The sequence below is a fragment of the Sabethes cyaneus genome, chromosome 3 (assembly GCF_943734655.1).
Source record: "Sabethes cyaneus chromosome 3, idSabCyanKW18_F2, whole genome shotgun sequence".
Lineage (NCBI taxonomy): Eukaryota > Metazoa > Arthropoda > Insecta > Diptera > Culicidae > Sabethes > Sabethes cyaneus.
Window position 1 is genome coordinate 13,691,456 of NC_071355.1, and position 7,836 is coordinate 13,699,291.

Here is a 7,836-nt window from a genome sequence, read left to right on the forward strand (position 1 = left end):
CCTTAATGCAATGGGAAGTAAATTGTGCTAAGTTTATTGTTGTTGACCTACCTGAGAAAAACCATGTTGATCCGTCGAAATATCGATTTTTGCCTCCCGTAATAGGGATTTTAAACAGCTTGGAATCTACGCAGAGGGATGTGATTGCACGATATTTTGCTACGTTTTGTTTATAGCCTCCAATATCTTTCTTGTAATGTTCATTTACTGTTTTCCCCGGCTACTTTATCCAGGTTCTCTTCAATCGATTTTGTTTCTTTTCTTTTATTGACTTACTTATTGTTCCATGTCTGCCGGTCGGGCAAAACAAAGAGATGAATTCAAAGCTCTTCGCCGACCGACGATTACCCACCTCGGCTTTCACCTGTCGTCAGAACAGGTTCTCATCAATAGCCCGGAGGTCGCTACCTCTTCTTCGTTGTCCTTACCAATTCCTCTCGAGTTCTTCTCAGAAGATCTCAAGGTGTGTTCGATCTACTTCCACCTACGTTCCCGAATTTCTATTGCTACAGGCTATTGATGACATCGACAGTCCACTGCAGTGGGGTCCCTTATTGGATATCCAGTTTTTGCTTTGTCTCCGCTGAGACGCATCACGTTTCTAAGGCGTACAACAATACGAATGTAATCCTTGAGTTGAAAATTCGGGTTTTCGTATGTAGAGTGATCTGATTTGAGCGCCAGTTGTTTTGCAGACCTGCAAATGGTACCTCCGATCTTCCTGATCCATGCGGCTATATCAGTTTTAGTATTACCATCGGGTGTGGTCTGGCAATCAAGATATAGGAAGGCGTCCACAGTGACTGCGAGACCTGCTGCCTGGGAGCTCTCGGAGAAGTCATCTAACTTGCTCTGCATATCCATTGGTCGTTGTGCGAGCAAGAAAATGTCGTCGGCTAGGTCAACCTCATTTGGCTGCTCCATCATTAGAGGATTCCAGGGCAATCCTCGATTTAGTCTATTCTGTCTATTCCTCCAACTAATATCTCATCCAGAAACAACAGCAGATTATAGGGTTGGACAAGACGCCGTTGTGCAAAACCTTGTACAAGAACGCCTTGTACCGAGCCTCGATGGGATGGACTAGCTTATCTGGAATCTTCCTCTACGTCGAACGCTTTTTCGAAGTCAACGAATACCGACAGAAAAAGGTACTGGAATTCGTTGATCTGCTACAATATAATGCGAAGCGTTGTGATAGGGGTCTACACATGATCGGCCAACACGGAATCCAGCTCGTTGCCGACGCACCGTGGGATGAAACCCAAATCTAGGTGGACAAAAGTAATTACGCTGAAACCGTTAGTCCTAGGTATATAGTATGTTCGGAGCAAATTTGTTATTTTAACTTCCACATGGTGTATATGACATTAGGGTGACCATCATAGTAAGCGACTGCAAAATAGAAGCTTTTTTATGGCTTAAGTTAGCCGAATGAAATGCTCAGCAAAGTTAAAGAACATTAAATTTTATGTAACTTTGCCAAAGAACTTATAGTTCTATCTCTTATGGTTGATGGGCTGGAGCTTTAAGAAGTTTTTTGGTCGGGTTGGACCTAAAAAATCCGTTTTTTCTTTATACCTTCTTTCGTGTTTATTTCTCACAAATCATGCCTTCTGAGAACTTTCACATGCATGGAAAACGCACATTTTGTTTGAAGGAATGAAGTTGCTATCTCCTTCGGTTCCGAAGCTACAGGCATTTTTTCTAAAAATATATCGTTTTTTCAAAGCAGCAAATCAAATTTTGCATATATTGTAATATATTGGCCTCCGAAATTAATTGAGATCACATCGGTCCAGGTCGGTCCTTTTTTGCTAGACCGTATTGAATATTGAAGTAAAAATTACCGTTTTACTTACCAAAATCACAATTTTTACGTAAAAAGAATGGATTAAAAAAGCGAAAATAAGTCTAAATGATTGTACATATTTAGCTTAATCATGTATAATTAATAATGGTAACATTACTGTTTTAGTAAAATGGTCATAACTTCTACAATTTTCAACCGATTGTTATCATTAACCCCATGATTTCTTTGTTTTTTATCGGCCTTTAAGACCCATATAAAATGAAATTTTTGAAACGCATTAATCTTGTCTAAAACCTTTGATAAAGTTGAAATTATTCCAAAAAAGGCGTTCTTTTTTGTTTTGTTGTAAACAAATTCTCAAATATCTACAGTACTATTATTCTTTCAGAAAAATGAAGTTCAACTAATCGATAGCGAATTTTCTCCTCTTTAATGTGGAAAAAAGAGATTTGAAATTGGTGCACCGCAGCCGGAGAAATTTGTATTTATGTGCATGTACTTTCTTTCTTTAAGCAAAATTTCAACTTTAATGCATATCTCAAAAACTATACTACTTTAAATTTTTCTAACCACATTTTCGGATTCGGCGGCCAATTTTACATGAAAAATCACCTTCAGCTTACTGAGTTCATAAATGCTGTTAACTAGTGTAATTTTCTGTAACTGAAGCCTCAAGGACCTACTTTTTTAGATTAGATACCTCCGATTCACTCTCAGCTAGACGCCTGGCAGTAAAATTGAATCCAAATTAGAGGTAAAGAGGTTGAAAAACTGGCATCGGTAGCAATTCTAAACCGCCAGCGGCGGCGATGTGTGAAAAAGCGCCGGCGCACAGCTCTAATCTAAACGCTTACAAAACACTTTTTAAGAAAGAAATGCTGAATTAGTTCGAATCGAGAACTGCAATCGTGGCAGAGGCGATTTAACCTTCAGCGAAGCCATTACCCGTTCGCGGTTTAACAGTTTGACAAATTGACAGCTTTTGACAGGTTGATTCTCACCAAGCACCAACACAAAAATAGCACACTGACAGCGATGAGTGACTCATACGACGGTGGTCGCAGCAACCGCTAAATTGTCTTCGTCGTTTTTGTTGTTCGCGATACTCTGTGATCAGCAAGCCGGAACAATAGCGAAAATCGAAACAGGAAGCGCCAGAGCATCCGAAATATTCAACACACTTAAACGTCGACGTAAGTAAACACACTGTAAACCAGAACGGGTCAGTTTTGCGGCACTGCCTGCCGGCAGGCCCCAGCCATACCACTAAAACGGAGAAAATGGAAAATACTACGAAAATAATTACAATAATCACCATTTGCACATACTTTGTGTGCCTTATATTTTTGTTCCACTTGGTGGTAGGGTACTGAAATAACACACCGCCGAGCGGTCGGCTGGCGCGGCTACCACCAAGCAAGAGGAAGCAAAAAAATGTTTACAAACACGTGTACAAAAATGCGGCTATGTTTCGGCGTTTTTTTTTCTTCTTCATTCGTCCACTCGTCATTTCTTACCAAAAGGGTAAACTAGTACAAGGTAGGTATATCGGCAGGTTTCGACCCGACCATCGTCGTCGTCGTCGAGCGTAAATCGAGCATGGCGCTCGCGTCGCAAACTGTCAAAAACGACACCCGTATAGGCAAAATAGTCACCAAGTCGGCTGTTGCTGCTACTGCTGCAGCAGGCATTAAAGCTGGCGAAATTCTTAACCACTACTACCAGCGCCTGCTATGTGCCTCCGGCTTTACGCAACCGCCGCGTCGCGCCGCTGAACTGCTGAGAGCGAGAGAAATTATAATTATTCGAGTCTTTTATTATTAGAATGTATATTTTCACCTCGTTAGTGTCGAAATAAATATTATAGAAATTGTACACACAGCAGAGCAGTGCAAGATCGGATTGCGGCGGCGGCGGCGGTGGCGGCGTGGCAGCGCTGCTGCAAACGGCCTCTCGATGGAAGAAAGTTTGAGTTACGAAGTGGTTGCAGTGATGCATCTCACCTTGTGCTTCAGGACGCGAACGCCGCGCGATACACGGGAGGAAGCGGCATCGGACTGCACTTGGAAGTCGCGCGCGTTCGTCTGTGGTTTTTGATCTTTTAATTTATTGTAAATTTCACAAAAACAACAACGCTTCGTTGCGATCGTGCGATAATTATGATGCGCGTCGCTGCCAAACGAGTACAGGCCGCTTTTCCTCTCACCGGCGGCGGCTACTGCGATCGGGACGACGACGACGACGACGGCGGTATCCAAGCGGGTGGCAGCCGCAGTGACAATTTATATTTTGTTCAACCGACGACGGGGAGCGGCTGCTGCAGCTCAAGCTACCGTCCGTTGGTGCATGAAATACACCGATGCGGCTAAGCGTACTGCTACTTATTTATTTTGCATTAATTGAATTTCATCCTAATGGAGTGTGACAACCAACGAACAAGCCAACCAGCCGCCGCCCGATCGTGCGGTGCTTGGTGCTCGGTGCCGGCCGCCGGAGGATCCGTCCGGATTTAATTGTTTTCACGTCGGGCCTAAACCGTGACGTCAAGTGGCGCGAAGTCCCCCCGATCGTACGTTTCGGCTAATTTAACCAATTGGAAGCGCGGTACGTACGGTCCTGGGTCCTGTTCTTTACGCGATGATGGGGGGTGGGCGGGGGACCTAACCCGACCCGATCCGACCGACTTATGATGGCTAGGGTTAAAAATACTGACTGCCAGGGGGCTCACTGCACTGTCACTGCGCTGTCATTGTCTAACGGTTTTGTTGTCGAGGTTCTCGTTCTCGCGATTCTAAAATTAGGGGGAAGTCTTTTTTTTGGTTTTATTTTGGCTGATTGGTTGACTGCTCACAGAAGCAATCTCTGCAGCAAGCGCAGTGATCAGAAAATAGCAAAGCGCATTTTTTTGCACGGAGTTCCTACCGTCTTCGTTCGGGGTCGAGATCGGGCTGGGCATTGGTTGTTGTGGTATCTTTTTGGGCGTAGACATTTTTCTCTAATCCTTGTTGAGTAATGAGGGGAACACCTTCTGAAAGCAGTGGCAAAAACTAGTCTACATAATTTTATTTTTAGTCTTCAGAATCAGAACAGTTTGGTAATTGGCAGCTTTATAGCTGAGTTCTTTCGTCCAAAATAACTCGAATCGCTCTTTTCTAATTATAACCACCATCAACAATATATACTGATTCATTCTGTTTTGTTCTTTTCTTTCAGGTATGATCCGTTTGGTTTTCATTGGTCCCTCAGTTTGAAAGTAGTAACAATGTAGTCTGCATATCGCCACCAACGGTATGGTAAGAGCTTTCTATTTTGTAATTCACTTTCCTTACCTTCTATGGAAGGCGGAAAGGAGATATCCCATGGATGTTCCTTTGTTTTGTTTATAGAAATTACATTAAAACGCAGAGTGGGTTTCATTCCTACAGAGATCATTTGTCATCAAATACTTTGTCTTTTGAAATACTGTCTCCATATCGAAAATACTGCTTGAGAATTTTAAATCTTATATGCTGTTATGCAATAGATACGGGGATTTTTCTGGCATAGTTTGAAATCCTTTCATTTGCTCTACTTCATAACATTAACCTGATTTACTAGGCTTAAATAGAATGTTCATTATTGGAAGAATAGTGTTTGTAATTCATAATGTATTCAATGCACTTAGAAAAGCTTGTAACATGAATGTAACAGCGAAAATAATATGAGAAATTCTTGTAGAAACGGGACCAATACTGACACGAGGTCTTCAAATATTGGTGCTTTTGTACTTGATTGGTTGAAAATGGTTAAAAAATAAGAGTTACACTGTTAGTACCTCGAAACAATGGGCCCCTACGTTTGCCCGACAGTCAAGTTTCAGCAAATAACAAACAAATGGCATGGTTCTGTAAACAAGAGGAACAGCGTTTTCAAATGGAGTAACAAATTTTTTAATATACGGTAAATATGATAAATACGATACGAGTAAAATACGAACGGACGAAGATACGACGAAAAGACGGTGTAAAAATGATGAAAATACTATGAACATATTACGAAAAAGGGATAAACAGATGGCAAAAATACGCTGAATAGTTGACGGCAATAAAGATACGACGAAAATGACACTAAAATGCCATGAAAAAACGACGAAAAGATGCCAAGAAATGCACAAAAAACAAAAACCACGACAAAGAGACGTTTACAAAGCGTCGAAAAGGTGACAAAACCTGCAAAAAAAGTAAAAAGACGACGAAGACAACAAATAGGCCGGCAAAACATAACGATAGAGTGGCAAAAAGACTACAAAAAACTGCAACACAACGACAAAAGACGATAGAAAAACACGAAAAAATGCCAAAACGTCGCCGAAAAATAGTCAAAACAGCAACAAAAAGACGACAAAAAAGGCAAAAAGGTGCCGAGAAACATACTGAAACAGAAATAAAAAAACGACGAACAGACCAAGACCACGAGAGTACGATGAAAAGGTAGCAAAAACACAACAGAGAAATAGTACAAAGACGAAGACGAAGAAAAGACACCATGTAGATGGCAAAAATCGATGAAAAGCCGTCGAAAAGACAAGTATATTTCTAATATATTGAAAATTAGAAATTATAGAATAGTATACATTGAGTTAATTTACCTTTTTCAGCAAAACCAACAACCACTTAATGCTAACAAAACCTCTTAAATCAGTTCGCGGTCCGTATGTGGCCATCACTGTACTAAAATTTGATTTTCCTCTTTTTTTATTAACTCCACGCTGCTAATTTCTCACTTCTTTCTGATCACTTCTCTGTTACTCATTTCTCATATTCACTGTTTACAACTTACTACGCACCAGTCGCTACTGACAACTCACTGCTCATTACTCGTTACTCACTACTCGCTATTCACTATTCCCTGCTCAATACCTATAACTCACTATTCACTATTCCCTAATTCCTACTCCCTATTCACTACTCACTACTCGTTATTCACTACTTACTACTTATTATTCACTGTACACTACACACTACACTACTCATTACTCACAACTCATAACTCTCTACTCACTACTCATTACCAGTGTTTGGCGAATTCGTGAAAAAGTGATTATTTGAACCGATGAACATCCCTCATGAAGATACACAATTCGGCTGTTAGACGAATATAGTCACAATAAGGCTATATTCGTGATGATATCAAATGCCGATGGATCGAAAGTGTGAATGTATGCGGCTCATCGGTTAAAGGCGACTTGAACCATTCGTCTTTCTGTTTTCTCATGATAATATTCCTAGCCGATGCTTGGCGTATATATTCATTTTTCGAATTCTCCAAGCTCTGCTCGCTCACTATTCATTACTCACTGCTTACTACTTTAGACCCTGTAGACTGTTAGCACTGACGAACTGACATGACACATAGAATAAAATCTTTTAAAAACCATTGTCCTACATATTTTGCTTTCACACTAGCACCCTCTGCTATGCATGTTGCAGAGTAGCTTGCATTTGCAGGGTTTTTACATTTGTATGGTTTTATATTGAAAACTCGACGCAACACTCGCGTGCCGCGGCGTGGCCATGTTCCGAAACATGTTTTTTTGAAAAAATGAGTGGATTTTGATTGGACGATGGAATTAACGCGAGTGTCTCGTCTGTTTGTCTGTGCTGTTAGTTTCGTAATTTTAACTGTGCTTTTTTGGCGTTTTTAGTCTTTTACGGAATTTAGAATTGGCTTTTTCAATTCTCTCCGACGTTCCGGCCAATTATTCAAACCTTTTTCAAGGATAGCATATTGTCATGTTTGTTTTAACTACAATTTTCTTTCGGTTAGATTGTACCTACGGTTGTCTCAGTCAAAAATCTTTAATTTTAAGGATGTAAATGTCTTCGTTAGTTTTTCTGTGCATATCCGTCGTCTGCGAAAGATACATGTTTGTAATCAGTCTCAGTTAAATACAGTTATTGGTAAAAACATTTCCAAAAACTGTTCTACTATTATAGCTGAACATGATTTTTCAAACTTCACACACTAACTGTTCTCACCGCTGT